Consider the following 26811-nt stretch of genomic DNA (forward strand, 5'->3'; position numbering starts at 1 on the left):
CTCGTCCTTCCTTGAGCCAGAATCAGGCAATCGTCCAAATAAGGATAGATCTGTATTCCTCTTAATCTGAAGAAAGCTATCACTGGAGCCAGAACTTTCGTGAACACTCTGGGCAGTAGATAAGCCAAAGGGCAATGCAGAGAACTGATAGTGAGAATTCCCAGCTCAGCAGATACTTCCTGCAACTTAGTCTGATGGGAACATGAAGGTAAGCCTCCTTGAGATCCAAAGTTACCATCCAGTGATCTTTGCCCAGCAGAGGCAAAAGCTGTTGTAACGTCAACATTTTGAACTTGGGAATGTCCAGATAAGTGTTGAGGATAGATAAATCCAAAATTGGTCTCCACGTGTTCCCCTTTTTTGGTACTAGAAACAGGCGAGAATAAAATCCTAGGCCCCTTTCTGGCATAGGAACCGGCTCTATGGCCCCTATTTGGAGCAACATAGAAATTTGCTTGTAAGCTTCTATTCTTTGTGGAGGAGGAATGTCTGGCATGCCTTTGAAAGGAGGCAAGGTATGGAAATAAAACCTGTAACCGTGGTGAATGATATCCAATACCCATCTGTCTTGGGTAATCAAAGTCCAATTTTCTTTGAAAAGTGCCAACCTTCCTCCCAAAGGTGCTGCCAGGCGAGAAGGCTCTGGCAGCTGAAAAGGTAGGTCATTGGATCTGTTTACGAAAGGACTGACCCCTGCCCTCACCAGAAGACTGTGCAGGTGAACTCCCTGTTCTAGGCCTAAAAGAGCCTTGAGCTCTGCCCCTACCACATCTAGACCTACCCCTAGACTGGGAATCATAAGAAGGATATGTCCACCCCTTGGTAGGCCAATTTCTACTAAATTTCGGAGGCTGAACCTGCAAAAAATCTTTAACAGTCTGCATAGACTTAGCCTTGTCTTCCATTTTCTTTAAAACTGCTTCAACAGGAGAACCAAACAACACATCAGATTGTAAAGGAGCATCTAAAATCCTTGTCTTAACATGCTCAGCTAAATTCTGATCCCTCAGCCAGGCGTGCCTGCGAAGAACAGAACCAGTGGCAGCCACCCTCGAAGAGGCCTGTACAGCATCAAAACCACATTGCAAGGAATGCTTACCCACCTGTTCAGAAACATGTACTAAATCTTGTAATTCTTTACAATCAATACCTTCCAGAGCATCTACCTTAGACTTTAATTGTGAAAGGAGATAGTTTTGGTATTTCAACATGTGAAACTGGCAATTCAATGCCCTCATGGCTAAAGTGGAAGAAGTATAAACTTTCTTTCCCCATCTATCCAAAGCCCTTGCCTCTTTATCTGGAGGAACGGTTTTAACAACAGAAGCCTTAACACCTTTAGGCCCCTGAGAAACAGTTTCTGGGTCTGCCCTAGGACTCTTAAAAAGATACTTATGAGCTTCAGGCACCCTATAATACCTATCCGGCTTAACAGGAGCAGGAGGCAAAGAATCAGGATTAAGAGAAGCCTCTGCAAAAACATCTTCCACCACATCCAGAACAGGAGGTATAGCTAAAGGCCTATGCTGGGGTAAAAACAAAAATTCCCTAAGCCTTTTCCTAGAATCAGAGAAGTCCTGACCTTCCCATTTAAAATGCTCCCTCATGGAATGAAGAGTCTCTGAGAAAGAAAAATCCTCAGGAGGAGAAGCAGAAGGAGTAGAATCATCCACATCAGAATCAGAATAAGGAGAATACTCCTGCAAGTCTTCAGCCGAAGACTCGGAAGCATCCGAACCCTGCTCAAAACTCCCAAGCTCAGGTTCCACCCTAGGCCTCTTATCAGGAGGGGGCATAGAACCTCTAATCAGAGTAATCAAATCTTCTGCCATTTTAAGCATATGCTTTTTGGGCACAGACCCTGAAGTACTAGGTGTGACACCCGCTGAAGCTAAACCTGGCCTGCTTCTGGGAGAAGCCTTGGAAACAGAAGGGGAGGGCCTAACCACCTTAGGCAGGGAGGGGAGAACAGCTACCTGAGAAGCCCCTTCAGCCTGGCCTACCTCCTGAGAGGACACATCTTGTAATAATAAAGTCTCTCCCTGGGACTCCAAAGAAACTTCTGGCTGAACCACCGGCTCCACCGAGCCCTCTAAAGAACCGGCGTCCGGGACGGACGGTTCTTCTAACCTAGGCTTAGCTGCTTTGTCCTTGCGCTTTTCGGAGCATCCGACGGCATTTTATAGTTGCACCGCTTCCCAAAGACTAACCTGGCACAATCTAATCTTCTCTTTATAGTGCGTTTGTTAAATCTAGCACAAGAGCGACACCCAACAACGTCGTGCTCAGGCCCTAAACAAGGAATACACAAGGTATGATAATCCCTATGAGGTATCTGTTTCCCACAAGAAATACAGTTATTCACTTTTTCTGACATCCGGTAAAATACTGAGGCAAGAAAAACCAAAATATTCCCCAACGGGTACTTAGCCAACTTTGATTCGGTCTGAAACTCCGACTTGGAAAATCTCAGAACGCCAACCTGCACTATAGCGCTGCTTCTGCATCGGACCATGCGGCAAAAAAGACTGAGGATATGACGTCGGTCATGCGCATTTGTACCCTGACGTCCTGACGTCAGACTAATGCGCCTTGACCGCCGTCAGCCTTATACTTTGGTATTCGGGCCGACCGAGGACAGCGGACTACCCAAGTGTAAGGACTGCAGCAATGTGAGATGAAGAACATCTACTCTTTACACCCTAAGAAACAGAATGTCTGTAACAAACTACTTAACCTCTACCTATCCTCCTATTGTGCTCCACCCACTCTCACCAGTTTAACCCTACTTCATCTTAATGCTCCTCTAACAATTAGGTCCACATTCTACATGGTAAACAGTACAGCTATCCATAACCTACTCTATTACTTTCTAAGTAGCCTACACATCTTTAAACACTTCCCCTACATAGCAGCATACAAGCCACTAGGTATTACTCAACTACTTATTTCAACTACCAGTCAAACTACCTTAACTATTTCTTCCTCCACTAGTTACCTTACCTGCATCTATCACATACTCTAGTTTTTACTCCTTTACCTCTCTTACTGCACCAGTCTTCTACTCTATCTCACTAAGTGACAACATTATTTCCATATCCTAAACCAATCATTCTGTCACCTATAATGCCTAGTTAATACTGGAACTTCTAACTGTTCTTTATTTCATAACATCCTTCATAATGGTCTGGCATTTGGCGCAGATGATTGATGAGTTGTTAATGAGCTGTTTCCGCTGGTCCAGGGATTGATTCCCTGAGACTCAAATGCCTAACTGTGCAACTCTGAGCAAGTCACATAATCAGACAGTGCTCCCGGGCTGAGTCTGCAAACTGTCCAGTGCTCTACCCAGGTTAACAATGTAAAAATAAAATAAATCCTGTTATACTTTCTTCAACCAATCAATCCTCACTCACCAACCCCAGTGGCATCAGCCACATCACCTCAATTTATCTTTACAATGCTCAACCACATGCACAGAAATCTTTAACTACAGACACCTGGCTATCAACACTGTTTTACAAAAATTCACCATACTGTTCAAACCCAGACATAAATGGCTTTTCTTCTGCCAACGAAATATCATAAGTATGCTCAGCTATAGTGGGGATAGCCATCCCTACCCAGGTCACACATATCAGCCAAGCTCAGCTATAGTGGGGATATCCATCCCTACCCAGGTCACACATATCAGCCAACTAACACAGGCAACTCCCTAAACAAGAACACTGCCTGCCCACCAAGACTCTCTAATGAGGAAAGTATGTTACTTTTACTCAATATGAATCTCAGAAGTATATGCAATAAAATACCTTAAAATACCTGACATTCACGCATGCCTGGCCCTTTACTCCCTAGATATACTCATTACAACAGTAACATGGCTAAAACCAAACATAAAAGATGAGGCAAGCCCCACTAACAGTTATGCAACTATCTCTTGCTGTCTTCAATCTACAGTATCCAAAGCAGATGATATATTGTACTTTGTATATTTTGTATATAATGTATACTGCCTTTGTTATTCTAGCTAGAAATTTATGATACGATTGTATGTCTGTTTTATTAAGTTATCTCTCTATGACTGTAGAAAATGCGATTGTATTTAAATTTCTTTTGTATGTGGAGCTTTTCTCCCCGTGCCTCCGCTGAAAATGGGTACTTTTTGGCCCAGTGGACCATCCCAATAAACAAATGCAAATAAATAAATAATAAGAGGACATAAAAAAAAAAAAGGCAGGTGGTGTAGCCATCTTTTATTAAAATCCTCTGGAACTGACCATACAGCCCTTTACCCTAACCACATTAATTTCAGTAGAAATTATTTCACACCTCAAAATAAATACACACAAAACTGTCTGTATTATAACTTTACATATACCATCAGGTGACAGCATTATTATACCAGAAGATGTCTTCCACTGGATAATGCATAATATCCCTCACAAAACTTTTACATTGGAAGACCTAGACATCAACTGGTAATTATTCAATTCCCCCCACAGCTATACGAGTTGCACCAGATCATCTTCTCTATTACAAGAGTAAACAAAAGTAACAGATAATCCACAGTGGGCTGGATACTCACTGCTATGCCAAAAAAAAAAATCAGTAGCTTCAGATACTTAGCAGACGTGACCACATTCTAACCTACGTACTGAAACAAAAATGAAAGTTATGTATTTAACCATAATGATAGATCTGCGTTGTCTTCTTCTGTCCTTCCTCAAATGATGGGGTCATCAGATCTGATCTCATATCCAACTTCGGCCACTCTAGACTTTGGATCCACAGCTCTGGCTCCTGCCCATACCCATAGTCCCCCCTCCTGCACCAAAAATCACCTCAAATCTAATTTGTCTAAGTACCCAAAGTGGACAAAGGACCCTCTCCTCATACACACTGGAATTCCTATACTTATAAAGGAAGACCTTCAATAATCTAAGAGAAGTGATAGAAGACTGATTTTCTCCAGTACGAAAACTGGAAATGGCAGCTAACCGGACTTTGACAGTACAGTAACTGACCCTGTTGTGAAAAGGCCAGAAAATCTAAAAAAAAGGCTGATTCCAGATTCCTATGAGAGGCCCGAATAGGAAACCTTTCCCACTTGCTATTGTAAATCTCTCAAGTAGGTCTTTGGGATGAAGTGAGAACATGGATTACTTGGGAGAAAAGCCTGGACTGACTAGCCATCATTGGAAGTGGAGAAACCAAGTGGTTAGCTTGAGGGCTTGCCCATCCAGGTGAGGCATCCTGGACCAGTGAGACAGAATATCTGGACTGAGATCCAGCACCCATGAAGGGTCTATAAGTTAAGGCCAGAGGAACAGAAACCATACCGGTCAAGGCCAGAAAGGAGCAATGAGGAATACAATGGCCTTCCACTCAGAGGCTTTCTGTAGGATTTCCATTACCATCAATTTCAAAATAAAAGAAATTTCAACTCACAAGACTTCATATCAACACCCAAACTCTTCAATTAGGGACCACTTAAATTTCTCCCCTTAGACACTGCAGTAGAATATTTTAACACTACCTTCCTTAACCTCTTAAACAAATTGGCTCCTCCTACAACTATAAGAATAAAATCCAACTATGTCCATGGATTACGAAAGAGAGAAGAGCACTCCTAAAAGATAGAGATAAGGCCTGAGAAAATGGCTCAATAATAAAAATGTAACAAACCAAAAGAAATACCTGGAATTAAGAAATAAATCTAAAAGGCATATCAGACGGGACAAAAAAAAAACAAAACAAAAAAAAAAACACACGCTATAGTGACATACAATCAAAGCATAAAAATAATCCAGAAAAGTTCTGGTCTGCCATCCAAAAGATTCTACAACCAGGACATATTAGTACACCAACCCCAGCAACAAGCAACACCACAGAGAACTTTGCCACTCAATTCAATAAATATTTTACCAAATCCGTACTATCCCTCACTAACAACTCTTCTTCGACACCTCTTATTCCTGACCTCTCATCATTAATACAAGATGAACATTACCTTTCCCTACAGCCTGTCCCAACAAGCCACAAATATCTTAAAAGCTCAAACCCACAACCCTAGGAGCAGACAAATTACCTGCTGAATATCTCAAAATTGCTGCTAATGCCATCTCATATCCAGTCTCTAGTCTCATATATTGGTCCAGCTCAGAAAAACAGGTGCCAGCACTATGGAAAATATTACATATCATACCATTACACAAAGGTGGTAACTCGACAGAATTTTCTAACTACCAGCCTATAGCTATACTATCTCCATTAACAAAACTCCTTGAAAAATTCATACATTCTCAAGTTCTAAACTACCTACTAACCAATAATCTTTTAGCTAATACTCAGCATGTATTCTGGCCAAATCACAGCACTACCACTACCCTCATGAGCTTTACTAACACTGTTAACCATTACCGGAACAAAGGCAAACTTCTTTCCTCTATCCTTCTCTATTTTTCAAAGGCCTTTGATACTGTATCTCATAACACAATTTCTGGACTAAAACTATGCCATTTCACACTTGCTTGGTTTCTGGACTGTCTAACCGGTCGCAACAGGCTGTAAAATGGCAAAATAATCTCTCTCCTCTTCTAGCTGTTACTTTAGGTGTTCAGCAAGGATTTATCCTAGGTCCTCTTTTTTTTTTTACTATATTTACTAACAACCTTCATAATGCCACTCTACATGCCACCTTGGTACAATATGCAGATGACTCAACCCCAGCATGTTCAGTCCTACAACATCAAAACATAACTCAGGAGTCCTTCACTGCAAACTTATACTCAACTTCAATAAAACTAAACTATTGTGTTTCATCCCACAAGAGCCACCGACTCCACACATCCCTCCATTCAAAATCACCTTAACTAACAATACTACCATTACTTCAGTTTCCCAAACCAAATTGCTTGGGGTTATCATAGATCACAACAAGAAAGTCGACATACACATAGCCTAAACAATACAAAAAGAACACAAAAAGCTTGGTAACCTATACAGGAGTAATAAATACCTAGTCAATAATACTAGGGCCATCACTACAAGAACCAATCTTGTCTTTACCCTCCTTTATGCATCCCCCATTCTTGTCAACCTAAAGAAATCTGATTTAAGTATGCTCAACACCTGTTATAACAAAACTGCAAAGTATGCAACTGATTCAACTTATAGATCTCATCATTATCTGCCCCTTAAGCAGCTCTCCTGGCTAGAATTACCCAATCTGCTAGCCCTCAACCAATTTACCTTGGCCCATCAAATACTTTACCAACCAGAGAAAATTTAATCTCTACAAAATGTACTATTTCACTACTCAAACAACTGGTTATTACTGTGATGGGTCCCTACTCCGGGCCAGCAATCAAGAAAACTAGATTCTCACCACTGACTCCAGTGAGGAACGGTCACAAGAACAAAGATAGATTCACACAGTATTTTCAGATGCAGCTCACTGCACCAAGCACAATTTCCCATAAAAGCACACAGGGAGCACGCCCCAGACCCACACAAATCTCCACACTGACCACTCTGTACCTCTGTGTCCCTGTTCCCAGTAGCTGACACTCACTTGGATATTTCAGTTTCACACACACAAACTACACCTGGTAAAAGCTAGTACAGATTTACTAGCTGTGCCCCTTTCTGCCCAGACTCGGAGATAATCACACTGCCACCATTCAGCTACCCTAAGGCTCTTACAAACGGTACTCATTTATACTGTGTACAATAATACTAATACAAACGGTAGGGTATGACCAAAACAGCAAGATTTTCAGGATAGGCCATAGTGTCACCAAAACAAGCATAAGTGCTTTCCAGATGTTAAAAGTATTCTCTGAAGGACCAGTCACAAAAAAAAAAGGTAATAAAATATTTAATGATAAACAATAAAACAGAAAACAGGAGAATACTGAATACAATAAACAGAGTTTCAACCACAGACATATACAAAATAATACATTTGGACAGTTTTTCACAGATGCAGAAAACAATACTAAACTATTTTCACTAAATGGTCCTGACTAAGTAAAGAATTACTGTTCCCTGACTACTTACTAAAGCAAGACAAGTTAAAGTCTGCAGAGTGTCTTACCACAGCAAAAGCCAGGTGATGTCTGCCTATGTGGATGTGTGAGATATATATCCTGTCAGAAATCTTTCCTGTCAGACTCTGTGTTGCTGCGAGAGTTCCAAAAAAACCAGATGCTGGTTAGAGGATGACATCACCTCTGGCCACCTGACTCTGATACAATACACATACAGAGTTTTGCTAAGATCTGTGGAAGCACCTGAAAGCTATAACACAATTTCAAAATTTTCACCCATCCAGGGTTCTCTGATAAGGATACACATTTGATCAGTTATAACAATACAAACTAATACACATGCATACATTCTTTCTGTCCAGCAGAACCTACTGTTGATGCATTTTTAACACAAGTAACTTCACAAACATTTTTTTAACTCAAAGCATCTATACAAATCACTGTGACAGTCAAATAATTTTTTACAAAACTCCAGCTGTCATATGTACACATGTACTGCCCTACTTTCCCTGACACAGATGCACTACCTCATAACATCACAAGTACATTCCAGGAACAACTCATTAACAAATATATCCAAAAGTAAAAATGCTGCCGGGGATTCCCTTAACTCAAATAGCATTGCAAAAATTTGGAATTCCTTGCTAAACAAAGTCCACAGACAGCATAACAAACTTCAAACACTTCTCAAATCCTACTCATCTAGTACATGATTATCCTCCTTTTCTGACAAAGGTTAATAACTAACTTTCAAACAGCTTAATTATACAAAATGTTACTTTTTATTGTTTTCATTGCATACTTACTCTTCTGAATATACTCTAAGATAAAAAGTAATCATAATAACAATCATAAAATGTAATCTCTGTTTTTTGTCTACTCCTGTTGTTTGGTATTGTTATATACTGTACTTTGATATACATGGACTTTTATTGTCTTGGCCCGGGTTAACAACGACCGCCACCAGTACTGTTAGCCAACAGGGTGCTGGCGGAAATTGGGCTACTGATGGCCGAAGGCAGGAAGAGAGGAGAAAGGCTAGGACTGTGGTAGTGAGGGTCGGAACTTTGAATGTTGGCAGTATGACTGGTATAGGGAGAGAGCTAGCTGCTATGATGGACAGAAGGAAGGTTGGTATATTGTGTGTGCAAGAGACCAGATGGAAGAGGAGTAAGGCTAGGTGTATCGGAGGTGGGTTCAAATTGTTTTATCATGGTGTGGATGGGAGGAGAAATGGCGTAGAAGTTATTCTGAAGGAACAGTATGCTAAGAGTGTTTTGGAGGTGAAAAGTGTGTCTGATAGAGTGATGTTTATGAAGCTGGAAATTGATGGTGTAATGATGAATGTTGTTAGTGCATATGCTCCACAAGTTGGGTGTGCAATGGATGAGAAAGAAAACTTTTGGAGTGAATTGGATGAAGTGGTGATGACTGTACCCAAGGGTGAGAGAGTGGTGATTGGAGCAGATTTTAATGGGCATGTTGGTGAAGGGAACAGAGGGGATGAGGAAGTGATGGGTAGGTATGGTGTTAAACAAAGGAATGCAGAAGGTCAAATGGTGGTGGATTTTGCGAAAAGGATGGACATAGCTGTGGTGAATACGTATTTTAACAAGAGGGAGGAGCACAGGGTGACATACAAGAGTGGAGGAAGACGAACACAGGTGGATTATATCTTATGTAGGAAGGTGAGCTTGAAGGAGATTGGAGACTATAAAATGGTGACCAGAGAAAGTGTAGTTAGGCAGCATAGGATGGTGGTTTGCAGGATAATGTTGGTGATCAAGAAGAGGAGGAGGAGTGTGAGGGCAGCACCAAGGATCAAATGGTGGAAATTGAAAAAGGGTAATTGTGAGGTGGAGTTCAGGGATGAGTTAAGGCGGGCACTGGGTGGCAGTGAAGAGTTACCAAATAGCTGGGTAACTACAGCAGAGCTAGTAAGGGAGACGGCTAGAAAGGTGCTTGGTATCACATCTGGACACAGGAAGGACGACAAGGAGACATGGTGGTGGAATGAGGAAGTACAGGAGAGTATACAGAGAAAGAGGTTGGAAAAGAAGAAGTGGGATTATCAGAGAGATGAAGAAAGTAGACAGGAGTATAAGGAGATGAGGTGCATGTCAAAGAGAGAGCTGGCAAAGGCTAAGGATAAGGCATATGAAGAGTTGTATGAAAGGTTCGACACTAAGGAGGGAGAAAAGGACCTGTACCGATTGGCTAGACAGAGGGACTGAGCTACGAAAGATGTGCAGCAGGTAAAGGTGATAAAGGATAATGAGGGAAACAAACTCACAAGCAAGAAGAGTGTGTTGAGGAGATGGAAAGAGTACTTTGAGGGGTTGATGAATGAAGAGAATGAGAGGGAGAGAAGGTTGGATGATGTAGTGATAGTGAATCATGAAGTACAATGGATTAGCAAGGAGGAAGTAAGGATAGCTATGAAGAGAATGAAGAATGGAAAGGCTGTTGGCCCAGATGACATACCTGTGGAAGCATGGAGGTGTTTAGGTGAAATGGCAGTGGAGTTTTTAACCAGGTTGTTTAATGAAATCTTGGAAAGTGAGAGGATGCCTGAGGAATGGAGGAAAAAGTGTTTTGGTACTGATTTTTAAGAATACAGGTGATGTGCAGAGCTGTAGTAACTACAGAGGGATTAAATTGATCAGCCACAGCATGAAGTTATGGGAAAGAGTAGTGGAAGCAAGGTTAAGAAGGGATGTGATGATTAGTGATCAGCAGTATGGTTTAATGCCAGGAAAGAGCACTACAGATGTGATCTTTGCTCTGAGAGTGTTGATGGAGAAGTACAGAGAATGTCAGAAGGAGTTGCATTGTGTTTTTGTAGACTTAGAGAAAGCATATGACAGGGTGCCTAGAGAGGAGTTGTGGTATTGTATGAGGAAGTCAGGAGTGTCAGAGAAGTAAAGCGAGGAGAGTGTGTAACCACCCCTTTCAGTCCGTCTTGCTGTTTTAAAAATACTACAATCCACTAAAAACTTAACTTTTTAAAAAGGTAAAACCTAAGTTACACCTACTTCTCTTCTCTAACTTCTGCAGCACACACCATTTCATTCTTTCAATCTTACCTCCCTGTTTCCCTGTTACTAGCACTTTCTCTAAGATACCTAAGATCATCTCTCAAGTAGACCAAGTCTACTTTTTCTCTCTAGCACTTGCTCTAGCACTTGCTCCTACTTTACTTACCTATGATACTATACTCTTATAGATAGCACCCAAACCCATTTCTCCCCCATTTCTCGGTCACCTGTCGAGGGATCAGTTGCTGGTGAACCCCTCTCAGCAGCTGGTGAAACCTGGGAATATTGGCAATGTTACAATTGCCCCATGTACACACCAGACAACCCCTCTCCTCCTCCCACAAAACACAAATACATGTAAGATGCAACTATACTGCCAAACTGGAGGCTGAGCTCTTCAACATAGGACTGGAAAGACACCAGTCAGGAGGAGGTTACCACATCACACACTACCATCACCTCACATCATACCATCATCCACACAAATCAAACACATACACACACAAAATAAAGACATCAAAACAGCAGAAAGCCACCAAAGCAGACAAACACAACACCTGCAACACATAGACCTCACAGTCAGAGTGTCAAACAGTCACAGCCCTTAAGGCCAAACACACAATGCCAGACACTATGGTCATTTGACTCCATAGTCAGACACACTGACGCCCCGCCCACAGACTGACTGAAGGAGGAGAAGGTCACAGTGCCTGTCCTGCCAGAATCTAGAATCCGCGCAAGCAACCAGCATCTCAACAGCACAGGCAGTAGCAATACTATCCACCGCCGCTGAATCACTTACAAATGCCTTCTACCAGCACCTGCAGGAGCAGGATAAGGCAATCCCAAGCAAAACAAAGAAACTCTTTGTACTACCAGAAGGCAAGCGTCCACTCTGGTGGACCCCTCTATAACAAAAAACTACAACAAAAAGGAGCTAGACTACTAGAGATAATCCTAAAAAAAAAAAAGACATAAGACAAGTAACCCTCAAAAAAAACTAAAAAAACTCCAAAAATATATCAAAAAAAAAAATTTGAGAAAAGAGCTAAAGACTCAAAAGACAATCATAAGGCAGCTAGCTGGCTTATAGTTAGAAACCTGGGAGAAAAACCCAGATATGCTCAGAACTAGTTCAAAATGATGTGAAGATTACTGATCCCAGACATTGCCAACATACTGGCTTTCGACGGGTTCAGTGCAGCAAACTCAAAAGGAGAGAGATATATCCCAGACAATGCATTGCAGCCCCATTGCAGCCCAGAAACCTAAGAAAGCACTGCTCTCTCCAAAAAAAAAAACACAGCATAGGGGGGGATGATGGGTGGAACTCAACCTGTGCTCGAACAGCTGTTTAATCTTAGTAAACCCACAGCTACAGACCTCTGCAACTGTGGTCCCACTTCACAAAGGCGGTGCCTCCACCACCCTGAAATTACTACACCCCCCATTAGCTTGACAAGCTGCAAAGCCATGGAGAGAGGATCATATGACCTCATAAATAAAGACATAAGACATAGCAGATTTTGGACCATCCATCCATGGTTTTGTCAAAGCAAGTCAAAGATAGATCATTTCTAAACTTGTTTTTTTTTTGAAACCAAAGCCATTGATGAAGGAAAGGCAGTCCATACATACAGCCTACCTCGATCTGGCCTCGACCTGAATACATATACACTTTCGGGGTATCATTGAAAAACTCATCATCAGCTTAATGTTAACCCCATACATCACAAGATGGAAACTCTACCAAATAGGTGGCAATCCACTGAGTACAGAAGAAGTTATCAACACCCATGTAGCTAAAGTAGTTAGGAAGACCTTCTACATTGCCCACCTTATCATGAGGGAATGTATCTGACCCGACACTTGCAGCAGCTGGAGAGGGCCAAAAGTTAAGGGTCTCAAACATCTGTCCTATGCTGCCCGACTGCTGGCCTTGTTCAAGAGAAATCTTGACCAATGGATGGGAGATCGCAGATATACCCCAGGGATTACCTCAGTGTCACTGCTCAACAGAGGCACAGCAAAATAATGGGTATAGTTCCCCCCCATACTAAAGGGGGGGTGAAGCCACAACCATGGGCTAGCTAGGCTTGTAAATGCCCTCGGGCAGATAGCCTAGTATGAACCTATGAACCTATGAACCTAAGTATGTAAGAGTGGTACCAGGATATGTACGATGGTAGTGTGACAGCAGTGAGGTCTGCGGTGGGAGTGATGGATGCGTTTAAGGTGGAGGTGGTGTTACATCAAGGATTAGCTCTGAGCCCTTTCTTATTTGCAATGGTGATGGACAGGTTGACAGATGAGATCAGACAGGAGTCCCCGTGAACTATGATGATTGCAGATGACATTGTGATCTGTAGTGAGAGTAGGGAACAGGTGCAGGAGACCCTGGAGAGATGGAGATATGCTCTAGAGAGAAGAGGAATGAAAGTCAGCAGGACTAAGACAGAATATATGTGTGTGAAATAGAGGGAGGATATATGTGTGTGAAAGAGAGGGAGGATAGAGGAATGGTGAGGATGCAAGGAGTAGAGGTGGTGAAGGTGGATGAGTTTAAATACTTGGGGTCAATAGTTCAGAGTAACGATGAGTGTGGAAGAGAGGTGAAAAAGAGAGTACAGGCACGATGGAGTGAGTGGAGAAGAGTGTCAGGAGTGATTTGTGACAGACGAGTACCTGTAAGAGTGAAAGGGAAGGTCTACAAGAGGGTAGTAAGACCAGCTAAGTTATATGGGTTGGAGACAGTGGCATTGACAAAAAGGCAGGAGTTTGAGCTGGATGTGGCAGAATTAAAGATGTTAAGATTTGCACTGGGTGTGATGAGGGTGGACAGGATTATGAATACGTATATTAGAGGGTCAGCCCAGGTTGGAAGGTTTGGAGACAAAGCCAGAGAGGCACGATTACGTTGGTTTGGACATATGCTGAGGAGGGATATTGAGTATATTGGGAAAAAGATGCTAAGGATGAAGCTACCAGGTAACAGGAAAAGAGGAAGGCCCAAGATAAGGTTTATGGATGTGGTGAGAGAGGACATGCAGATGGTTGGTGTGACAGAGCAAGATGCAGAGGACAGGAAGAAATAGAAACAGGTGATCTGCTGTGGCGACCCCTAACGGGAACAGCCGAAAGAAGATGATTAAGATGATGATATTGTCTTGCTTATTTTATTTAAGTGGAGCTTTTCTCCCTGGGACTCTGCTGAAAATGGACTTTTTTGTCCAGCTGGACTTTCCTTTTAAACAAATGTACAATAAAATAAATAATAAATAAACTTTCTGCATAAGGGGACTAGGAGGAAAGGCATACAGGAGCTGGGGGGGGGGGTGTGGGTCACAGCATCCCTCGGTGACTCTGCCTCTAGGGGGATCGTGGCAAAATACCTGCTGCATTTTATGCTTATTAGGGGAAGCAAACAGACTGCAGCATGGTTGACCCCACTGACAAAAATTCTGCACTGCTACCATCAGATTAGGGGACCAATCATGAGGTATAAGAATAGATCGGTTTACCCTGTCCATTAAAACACTAGATTTCCCTGGGATGCAAGTTGCTATCAAAAAGCAGTAAGAAGACATTGTCCATTTTCAAACTCTCAAAAGGGTAGGACAGTGTTCCCCTCTGTTCGTGATGTACCAGACTACAGACATGTCTGTCTGAATGATACCATATCTACAGGGAGGAAATCCTGGAAGGTCTGCAATGCTAAAGAGGACTGCCATGATCTCCAGAAAGTTGATATGAAAACTGTCCTCAGAAGGGGACCACATGCCTCGGACAGTCCCATGAAATACCCTCCCCACCCCACCCCAGTGGGGAGACATCTGTGGTCACTGTGGCCTTAGGAGAAGGAACAACAAAGGTGCGACCTAGGGAGACCTTCTGGGACTCAAACCAGCAGTGTATATGCTTTCTGCAAATGTTTGTTAGACATACTTAGAAATTCATAGGATAATGTCTGATGGACCACTGCACTAAAAGTGCCCACTTCAGAACTCTCATGATATCTGGCTAGATACAATAGGGTAACAGAAGCAGTCCACTGATCCTAGAAGGCAAAGAATTAGTCTCCTTAGCAGATTCTGACAGGAAAGAACTTCTAATGCATGTTTAAGGAGGGTGCCAACCTGTTCTGTGGAAGTCTCGCAATCTGGCATCCTGTATCCAGGTGAGTGCCTATAAATTTTACTGTCTCAATTGGAAGAAACATGTACTTGTAAGGGCTCACTGTAATACCCATCTGAGTGAAAAGGCAGTGCAGAGAGTCCCTAGTATGGATGGGAAGATTCTTGGTTGGGGCAGACATGAACCAGTCATCCAGATATGGGAACACCCAGAACCCTTGCAGTCTGAGATAAGCTGCGGCCTCTACCATACAATTGAACAGCCTGGGGGGGGGGGTGCTGTGGTGCGACCAAAAGGCAGAACTCTGGTTCGAAAATGACTGGCTCCCAGCCAGAAGCAGAGAAACTTTCTGGATCACCTATCCATCATTGTATAGTAGTATGCATCTTGACACGGAGGAATGAGCCTGAGATAGGTTTCCCACAAAGGCAGGGAGATGTCCCTTCAAACCTTGTTAATGTCTTCTCTTGGTGATTGCCCTAGGACTGAGAGCGGTGTAGATGAAGCAGTCACTGCTCAGCCAGGTGGGCATCCTAAAGGCAATAAACACGCTTGGTGTGTGAAGCTGAATTTCGTTACTTGTGGCCACAGGCCATGCACTTTTTAAATCCTAAAGAGCTGTTGGTCATTGTTAAAAAGAGAAACTCCAACTCACTTCAATCTTAAATGTTAAAGAGAGGGAAAAATAAAGCACACCATATAGCTAAATAATCACACAGTAAAGTACTGCTACTCTAATATGCCTAAACCCAAAACAACTCTATATTAATAAAAGAAAGACAAAACCAATGTTGCAATTCTTGGTTGAGGAGAAGTAAAAAAAGAAAAAGTGCTAAAGGCACAAGAGACAATGTTCCCAAAATAGACGATAAAATTGCCAAGTCCTGGCAACATTAGACAGAAAATACTTTTAAGGTATACCAAAAGACCTGAAACTAAACAAGAAGTTATGTACTCACCATAACGTTTGATGTATGTAGTCCATCTCACCTCACATTCTTACCCATGGGTTCGGAGCAGAATATTGGCTCCGACTCGACCTATTTACTAGCTCAAAAGTCTCTGATTGGCTGGGCTAAGAGGGTATCCCATAGTACACTGCTTCCCATCCCCAGATCTAGTTTGTTGCAAAGAACTCAGTTATTGCATACATAACACACATCCATGCAAACAAATTATCGAAACAAATTAATCAAAGGGACCCTGCATGATAAAAATGTTTACCTCCAAATCCTCCAGGCAGGGGGGAAGGTGGGAGGGTAAGTAAGAATGTGAGGCGAGATGGACTACATACATTGAACGTTATGGCGAGTACATAACTTCTTGATGTTATGTAGTCCTATCTTGCCTACATTCTTAACCATGGGACAGCGTCCCTAGCACCTACAACCTGGGTGGTTCATAGGAAAATACTCCTGAGAACTGTGGAGCCAAAAGAAGATCTGCCCCTGGAAACCATGTCCAGTTTGTAATGAGGAGAAGCCCAAGTGGCCGCAGCACATATATCATCCATCAACAATCTAGCTTGATAGGCTGTGGATGTGGAAACAGCTCTTGTCGAGTGGGCTTTAGGTGGAAAGGGCAAAGTTTTACCTGCTGTGTGATAAATGAAGGAAATACAGCTGGCTATCCATCTAGAGAGTGTGACCTTGGATACCAGAGAACCAAGCCGGTTTTCGGAAAAGGAGATAAAGAGTTGGTCAGACTTCCGAATCTCTTTTGTCCGATGGAGATAGAAGCGTAACTGTCTATGTACATCTAGTTGGTGAAATCTGAATTCTGCCTTGTTGGAAAAATTGGGGAAGAAAACTGGCAGCTCAATAGACTGATTTATATTAGACAGGGAAGCCACTTTGGGAAGGAATGACGTGTTTGGTCTAAGGGAGACTATCTTTATGGAAGATCAAATATGGGGGTTTGATGGAAAGGGCTTGGATTTCGGAGACCCGCCTCGCCGAAGTGATAGCTATTAAAAAGGCTGTTTTCCATGTTAAAAACTTTAACTCGCAGGTAGCTGCAGGCTCGAAGGGTGGAAGAGTGAGGGCTTGAAGAACAAAATTGAGGTCTCAGGGCATAACAGGTTGTGATACTGGGGGACGAAGCAATAGGGTACCTTTAAGGAATGCTTTGCATAGTCTGTGTGTCATAAGGCTAGGTTCATTGGCCACGTGGAAGTTTGATATAGCCGCCAGCTGAACTTTGATGGTGGCTGAAGTGGACCCCTGATAGAACAATATAGACAAAAATTCCAAAACGGAATCAATTGGAGCCGTGTAGGGATCAATGCCTCTGGAATGAGCCCAAACAGCGAATCTTTTCCATTTACTAAAGCAGATTTTTCTAGTGGATGGTTTATGAGAGGACGACAAAATATGGACTACATCTGGCAAAAAATTATGACATCTGACTAAGGATGGAAGTGGAGTAGCCAGGCTTGTCAGCAGGAGTGTCCCCAGAGAGGGGTGGAACTGTCCCGACATGTGTGTCAGTAAGTCTGGGAGGGGTTCTAGAATCCAAGGAGTATCCACAAGGTAGGGTTGAAGGAAGGGGAACCATACTTGACGAGGCCAATGTGGGGCAATCAGAATCATCCTGCTTCCCAAGGATTGCGCTTCCTGAATCACCCTTAAGAGAAGGGGAAACGGAGGGAAAGCATAAAGCAGACCGGAGGGCCAATTGTGAGCTAGAGCATCCCTGGGTGATTCCCCTGGTGGGGGGGATCACCGAGAATTAGTTGCTGCATTTCGCATTGAGGGGGCTGGCAAAAAGGTCACAGCAAGGTTGGCCCCATCTGCTGAAGATTCGCTCTGCCACCAGGCGATTCAGGGACCACTCGTAGGGCATAAGAATTGCCCTGCTTAATTTGTCCGCTATCACATTGGTCTTCCCCGGGATGTGCGTTGCCACTAGAAACCATTGGGAAGCTATTGCCCAATGCCACATGCGCATGGCTTCCCTGCATAGTGGATAAGATCGGGTTCCTCCTTGCTTGTTGAGATACCACACTACTGACATGTTGTCTGAGTGTATCGCACTAGACCCTAGAGGGAGGACTTCTTGAAGTGCCTGCAACGCAAAAAGCACTGCTCTCATCTCCAGGACGTTTATGTGCAAATGTATCTCGTGTTCCTGCCACTTGCCTTGGACCACCCTGCCGAGATAATGCCCCCCCACCCTATCTGGGAGGCGTCCATGGTCACTGTGGCCACAGGGATGGGTGGAAGAAAGGGTTTTCCTACGTTCAAGTTGTTGGTGCACAGCCACCAACGGAGGTCCTGCTTGCATTTGTCTGTCATTAGGATTGGATGGGATAGCGGAAGTCTTTGGAGAGACCATTGGACAAAAAGAAGCCATTGAAGAATTCTCATGTGTAATCTCGCTAAAGGCACCAACATGATAGTAGCTGCCATGGTCTCTAGGAGTTGAAGAATCAGTCTTGCCTTCGCATGTCTCAGAGGCATCAGCCTGAGAATTTGTTGTTGCAACCGTGTGATCCTTTCTTGTGGTAGGAACGCTCGCATTTGAATGGTGTCCAGCTCTGCTCCTATAAAGGTGACACGCTGTAAGAGCAACAAGGCAGATTTTTTCCAGTTTATCGTAATGCCTAATTAGTGACATAGACTGATAGTAGCGTGACTGGTCTGAATTAGTAGATGCCTGGTGGGTGCGGTGAGCAGCCAGTCGTCCAGGTACGGAAACACCTGGAATCCTTGACATCTCAAGTGAGCCGTCACCACTGCCATACACTTGGTGAACACCCTGGGGGCTGTGGTGAGACCAAAGGGCAGGGCTCGAAACTGGAACTGTCTGGCTCCCAGGCGGAAGCGTAGATGACACCTGGATGCCCTGTCCATTTTGATATGGAAGTAAGCATCCTTCAGGTCAATGGAGTACATCCATACTTCCTTTCCCGAGAATAGATTGTAGGGTGACCATATGGAATTTGGACTTGTGTACATAATGGTTGAGTTGACTGAGATCTAGTATGGGTTTCTGGTCCCCTGTTCTTTTCGGCACCAAAAAGAATCTGGAGTAGGTCCCTAATCCGATCTGGTCTGAGGGGACTGGTTGGATGACTCCTTTTTCTAGCAGCTGAGATACCTCTGAGGCTGCTTGATTCCTTTGACTGGGTGGAATGTCTGGGATTCTTCTGATGGGAGGGGGTACTGAAGAGAATGGAATGGTGTAACCTCCGGAAATTATCCTTAATACCCATCGGTCCTGGGTGATGTTTTCCCAGGCTTCCGGATACAAGGAAATTCGACCCCCGACTGGCCTCGGATAAGCACAGTCGGGCACACCCCTCAGGAATGAGAGTATGGGGAGCCATGAAAGGAATCTCGGTCCCCAGAATTGTGGGGGCGCCCTCTGCCTCTGGGGCGATGTCTCCCTGAATAACTCCCCCCTCCCCTGCCTCGGGAGAGGGTTTCACCTTGTGCGGCAGGAAAAAACCTTTGTGATTTCTTGAACCACATTTTCCCCCCTCGCTGAGCCTTGGGATAAGGCCTAGAAAACGGACACCTACAGCAGACAGGGTCTTTCCCTCTTGCTCGCACCTGGTGAGGGTGTCTTTCACAAGGAGGAACCATCAAAAGGAGCATCAGTGAAGGAAGACTTGAAGGCCTCCACAAAGTGACACAGGTGCAGCTAGGCTTGCCTTCTAAGGGCTACACCTGAGGTGGCTGCCCTACTCGCTCCCTCAGCCGCATACGAAATTAGTTGCATGGACGAGTTTGCGATGGAGTTGAGGGTAGAAATCTGTGCATTGACTGTCTGAGCCACCGCTTCAGGTATGTTAGCCGCAAGAGTATCTCCCAACTCCTTAAGGAGATCTCTCTGAAGCCGAGTGAAATGAGGTAAGTAGTTCAGCAACCTTAAGGTGAAGGTGGCTGAAGACAAGGTACGCTTCCCGTACTGGTCCATAGTCCTAGACTCCTTGTTAGGAGGATGGACCGAAGAGGAAGACTCTGCAACTTCCTTCTGGGTGGCTGCCGCCACCACCATGGCATCTACCGGGACTCCCTTTGTCAGGAATTCTTTTCCCTGAGGGGCAGAGAGAAATTTGTTGGGGCACCAATGTACTGGCTCCACAGAATCAGGGTTTTCCCACATCCTTTGACAAATAAGGTCAAGAAGTTCATCGAAGGGTGGAGACACCCAGGAGGCAGAGGGTTGAGTGCCAAAAGCCTTAAGGAATACTGACTCCTCCTCAGAAGGGGTTTTGGAAGGCCAGTCTCCTCTTTGTTTCAGTATCTCCAGGATATCGGAGAAGGAAACATCATCAGAGGAAGACTTGGGAGACCCTTCCGATTCCGCCAGGTCAGTATCGGAAGCGAGAGACTTGTCCTGGGAGTCTATGTGCTTCCTCTTGCACAATTTCTTTCTGGGAGGTTCCTCAGGCACAGGCTCTGAGGGACCTTCAGAAAGAGGGGGACCGCTCGTGGGGGTATCCTTAGGGCCTGGCGCTCTGCTGTCCAAGGATAGGTGGGTGTCAGAAGCTCTCGCTGGAGTGGTGGGGGATGGAATGACCGACCCGAGTGACGTAGCTGACGATCTGGCCAGCATGCTCCACATGGCCTCGAAGGTGGGTCCCCACAAATCAGAGGACCGACCGGCCTCCAAGGCCATGACCAGGACCGGGGTCCCCCTAGCTGATGCACTGAGTGGGAGACTCAGAACCGAAAGATGTCCCGAGGCATCCCCTTTGGGCTCGACCGAGGAGACCAGAGTCTCGAACCCTGTGGACGGAAAAGACATGGTCGGAGCAGAGGTCAGCACCGATAAACCCAGAGGGGGTATCGGAGCCGGCGCAGGAACATCACTCAGAGCGGAACATACCGGCACCGACAGCAAAGATGTGCTCAGAGGAAGAATCGATGAAACAACCATAGGAATTGGCTCCAGAGCCAACTGGGTCGGAGCCAAAAACAATTTAGCCAACACCGGCGACTGCAGGAGCCTCTGCACCACCCTATCCACATCCAAATCGGAAAGCCTGGAGGATTTGGAGGAGATGGATGGTAACAGACCTCTTATCTGGTGAATCATGCCTCACACTCGGCGACCGGCTCCGAATAGGTTCGAGAATGATCGGAGCGGATGCTGATTCACTTAATACAGACACCTCCTGCGGCCCCGAAGACAGTGGAGCCGAGGAAGCGGTATCCAATATGGTAATTTTCTCCGGAGGCTCCGAAGATGCAGATGGAGCCGGAGACCTTTTCTTGGACTTGGACGACTTAGATTTTGACTGGGAGCCGAATCTATAGCCTCCTCGAAAGATGGTTTAAGCAGTCCCTTTAAAATCAATTTGTTTTTCCTCTCTTGGAGCACCCTAGGACTGAAGGCGTGGCAAAAACTACACGACTCCTGTAAATGGATGGCTCCAAGACAGTAAACACAGAGTGTCCATCCGTGATGGACATTTTATATCCGCACTTTGAACACTTTTTAAAGCCAGACGGCTTATGTTCTTTCTAATCTTTAGACATATCCAAAGAGTTAACAATTTCCAACGGGTGCAAAGCACACAGCGTAACTACAGTTAACAACTACCAAAAAGGGCGGGAAGCCCACAACTTAGACAGCAGACAGTACCACAGAGAAGAGCAAAGCTCTTAATCAACAAACAATATCAACGAGAACAGAGAGAGAACACCTCTAACTTAAACGGTTCTCAAACAAAAATATACAATAAGAAACAGATGAACTACTCACTAAGGGAGGACTAGGTCCTCTAACTAAAATGGGCCTAGCCCGTGGGAACTGTTAGGGATACCACAAAAACACTACTAAACACACAAACACAACTACCGCAGTAAGAGTAGCTATTAAAATAGCTTTTTAAGTATAAAACAACCTATTTCTCAAGAGAAATAAATCAAAAAGAGTACTTAGCCACAGCCAAGAGAGACCACGTCCGAGCTCTACAAGCGGCAAACGAGATCTGGGGATGTGAAGCAGTGTACTATAGGATACCCTCTTAGCCCAGCCAATCAGAGACTTTTGAGCTAGTAAATAGGCAGAGTCAGAGCCGATATTCGTCTCCGAACCCATGGGTAAGAATGTAGGCGGGATAGGACTACATAACATCAAGTGTTTAGCTAAGGAAGCCCAAGCTGTGGAAACCACATCTGTTCAAATGAGCAGCAAACAAGATCTAGGGGAATTTCAGGGTCAGGAGGGGATTACAGGTAATAAGAGGAGCCTGAGCTTTGGATCCAGAATCCAGAGTGGCCAAAGTGTGATCCAAACACCCATCTGTTGCAGAATGGACAGAAGAGACATCATCAGATCAGATCTTGAAACAAAAAGGTAACTTACAACCAAGTACATAAATGCTTTCTGCATAAATGTGGCTAACTTATCAGTACCTTGTCAAAATGTAACTGGAACAGGTTGAAAACAATCCCCTTAGAAGACACTATGCCCAAATTCAATGCAGCATTTTTCAATATAGTTTCATAGATGACTATTAAGCTAAAAAATCCAGGGGGGTCTCTCAGCAATCTACAGGAGACTGAGTACTGGGATAGGGTTTGAAGTAGTCCAAGTAGGACATATTGTTTAGGGTACATATTCTTTTTGTAAAGAACTTCTGTAGATGCTCCGTTTGTTGTATATGCCTGGTCAGGAGGCAGTGTACTCAATGACTGGCTGATAACATCCGAGTCCAGTGGAATAATGACATTCTTGTACCTGGATGCCATACTCTTAATCATAGGTTGCACAATACAGAATGATTCCCTTACTACCACAGACATGTGAAGGTCAAAGGCCAGGTTACTATGTCTGTGTGTTCCCAAATCCCTCACCACAGGTTCTACTCTTAAGGGTATATTATCAATGAGGTAGTTTCTGTAGATTAGCGTGTGTGATACACCTTTAAAAGCTTTCCAGTGAGTCAGCGCATGCATGTAAAGCAGTGAGCATGTGCAAGCAACAGTGCCATTTTGAGTGAGCATCCAAGTATGTAGTCAGTTAGTTTGATAGTTTAAGTTTAATGTTCTTGCCATCCTTTCTGGCGCACTCATATACAATAAACTACTTAAACGAACACCCAGGCCTCAACGTCTTCTTAATGCACATAAGAAAAATGACACGGCATCAGAATGGGATCCAGAGTTACAGCTATGGAGCAACTGGTTAAATCTGGAGGAATATATAGGAGTGGATCATCTCTACTACTCAAATGACTTGCAAAATAGATTAGAAACAAATTCCAGGTACTAAAACTGGCTTAAATTATTTATTTTGCTATAAATATAAAACAAAGCACACGGAATGCTCAAGACAAATTTCTTATTAAACGAAATGTCCGAAACTGACATATTGATAAAAATATTTGAAATTATTATGGAAATGTTTGAAACAATATTCAAATTGTATAAAATGTACAAAACAGAAAATTACCATATTTTCTTCACTCTGTGCTACTTTTTCATATTAACTAAAGCTATTCAAAGTATACGAAGTGTGCAAAGTCTTTGCAAGTGTATGCAGTTTTACAATGCAGTTATTTCACAAAGTACAGTTGTCTCAAAGCATATTTCACAGAGTACAGTATTTTGCAGCATTTATTCTGAATTTGAATATTATTCCAAGTACCTGGTGTGTGTGCATGTTTCCACATAGTTACAAGGGCCATTTTGCATTGTGTTTTACTACAATCTGTGGGCATGGCAGAAGGATTTTGCAGACCTGCACCACTTGTGTTTGACAATACTGCAGAAAATTGGAGAGTGTTTGAGCAGGAATACGATATTTTCATACAGGCTGCATTTTCTAACAAAGATGCACATCCAAAAGCATTTATTCAGCTTAATTTAGTTGGTTCAGAGACCACTGAAAGACAGCATTCATTTGTGTATGCACCTGCTGTGTTTACAGGGGAGGGGGAAGACTGCCATATAGTGGTACCAGCTGAAACAAGGGAAGACCCTGAGTGCTTAAAATGTAAATTTACAGAAATGTGCAACCCCCAAATGAACGTTACAATGGAAAGGCACTTATTTTACACAAGGGATAAAAAGCCTGGTGAAACTTTTGCAGCATATATAACCAACTTGAGAAATAAGGCTAAAATGTGCAGATTTGGTGATTTGAGAGATGAGCTGATACAGGACAAGCTTATGTGTGGTATTAACAATGACAGTGAGAAAGATTTTGCTTGGAGACAGTGATTTGATGTTAAATAAGGCTACTGACATTTGACAGATATACGAGCTTACAGAAAGGCACACAAACATGCTTACAAATGAGAACAGCTGTAGCAGGCACAGTGACAAAGCTCATGTTGATAGTAACAGCACATGGTTAAAAGAAACAGGCCCAAACACATGGCAGCTAATGCAGGTCCTGGGGAAACCCCACGTCTTTCCAGCAAATCCTAGAGCATGCCCTGTGACGTGGACATGCTCGGTGAAGCATAAGAGTGACTAAGCAAATCAAAAAATGTGCCTTTACCTAGCTTCATAGTTAATTGTCATAACTGTGGTGGAAATCATGAGTCCAAAATAGAAAAGTGCTTAGCTTTTGGTCAGCAGTGCCACAAATGTAAAAAAACCGAACAATTTTCAAAGATTTTGTAACTCAAATAAGGTCCATTATTTTATTAATAGAGGGCATTCCAAAAGGCAAGTTGATCAATTAGAAAACTGCGACCCTACTTTTTATGATGGTGTATCTGTGCTTGGTGAAACAGTCAATGCAGTAGATCTGTTGGCAAAGAATGAGATCATTTGTACTGTTTGGATTAATGGGAGTCCCGTGGAGCTCAAAGTAGATACTGGTTCAAAGTGCAATGTTATGACAGCAGAAACATTTGCTGGAGTAAAAGCTACAGAACAACTTGATTTGACAAAGTGTGTGAAGATTGTTGCTTATGGTGGTGAAGAGATTCAAATCGAAGGCTCAGTAGTGCTTTCATGTTACTCTGCTGGAAACAGCTATGACTTGCAATTTTTCATAGTCAAAACACATGTGCAGTCATTATTAGGCCTCAGAGACGGTTTGAAAATGGGATTAAAGAGATCCACCATGTAAACCTGCATGACAACAGTTCAAATTTTGCCCAAACCATTTTTTCTGAGTATGCTGATATTTTTGCAGACAAACTAGGCAAACTACCAGTTGTGTACTCCATGAAGTTAGAACCACACATCAGCCCAGTTGTCAGACCAGCATGGAAAGTTCCAGTTGCTATGAAGAACAGAGTCAAAGCCGAGCTAGACAAAATGGTGCAGATGGGAGTAATCTGTCAAGTACGAGAACCTACTGAATGGGTATTCTTCATGGTAGCAGCTCATAAGAAAAGCTCACATGATATTAGATATGTATTGATCCAATAATCCATAAGTACAGGCACTTGGAAGGACCACTACCGAGACCAGAAACCAGGAAAAAAGTTTAATATCCAGTTAAAAAGTACACATTACAAAGAACATAAATGCTTAATGAATCACCGTGTCAACAGAAGGACTTCATCAGATGTAAAAAAAAATACTTGAGAAACCAACCCTTTTAAACCCATCCTAACTACTTAAGCCACCAATGACATTCAACAATCAATTATGCAATTAAAAAAATTTATATGTGTGTAGAAGCTAAACTATGCATTTAAATGCAAATCCATAAAAAATAAGCATTTTAAGTGTTTAAAAAATTATAAGATCACCTGAAAATCATCCACATTAAGAACATGTTAAAATTGTTTTAAAAAACTTAACTAACTTTTCCCGTTGTAGAATCCTCATTGTGTAGACATGCTAGTGGAATGAGCACAACAGATGCTGCCATCTTTCCCAAGGTCTGAAGTATGTGTTTTGCTGTAGCTTGATTTTTTATGATTAGTCACCTGATATGTAGGTGAATGTCGAGTACTCTGTCTTGAGGAAGCCTCAGTATGAGGTTGAATGTATTTATTTCTGTGCCTATAAAGGTTACATTTTGAGATGGCTCAAAAGGGGATTTGTTGTAATTTATGGTAATTCCTAGTTTGCAGCAAAGATGAATTGTACAGCCTCTGGCTTGTAGCAGTAGATGCCTGGCCGGGGTGGTTATGAGCCAGTCGTCCAAATATGGAAAAACCTGGAATCCTTGGCATCTGAGGTGCACCGCCACTACTGCCATGCATTTGGTGAACACGCTGGGGGCTGCAGTGAGACCAAAAGGTACAGCTTGAAACTGGAAATGACTATCTCCTAGCCAAAAGCACAGGTACCTTCTGGACCATCTTTCCATCTTGATGTGATAGTACGCATCCGTAAGATCGATACAGCACATCCAGTTGTCTTTTCCCAGGAATGGAATGAAAGACTGCAGTATTACCATCCGGAACTTGGTTTTCTTCACCAATGTGTTCAGTTTGCTGATACTGGTCTCCAGTCCCCTGTTTTCTTTAGAACAAAAAAGAATATTGAGCAAGTTCTGGATACACTCTGGTATGCAGGGACTTCTTGGATGACTCTTTTGCTGAGCAACTTTTGAATTTCTAATGTTGCTTCTTCCTGCTGACTGGGGTTGCATGTCTGGAACTGACTTGTTTGTGGGAGTGGGGAAGGAAAAGGGAATTATATAACCCCTGG

At 43.3% G+C, this 26811-nt stretch overlaps 1 protein-coding gene across 1 annotated transcript in view; it reads right to left on the reverse strand.

Moving 5' to 3' along the window:
• TTC13 (tetratricopeptide repeat domain 13) overlaps positions 1-26811 on the reverse strand; it is a gene marked incomplete in the record, with an annotated part of 1979199 nt that overhangs the window by 1624722 nt on the left and 327666 nt on the right.

This window comes from Protopterus annectens, chromosome 1.part0 (genome assembly GCF_019279795.1).
Source record: "Protopterus annectens isolate FY-2018-M chromosome 1.part0, PAN1.0, whole genome shotgun sequence".
Classification (NCBI taxonomy): domain Eukaryota; kingdom Metazoa; phylum Chordata; order Ceratodontiformes; family Protopteridae; genus Protopterus; species Protopterus annectens.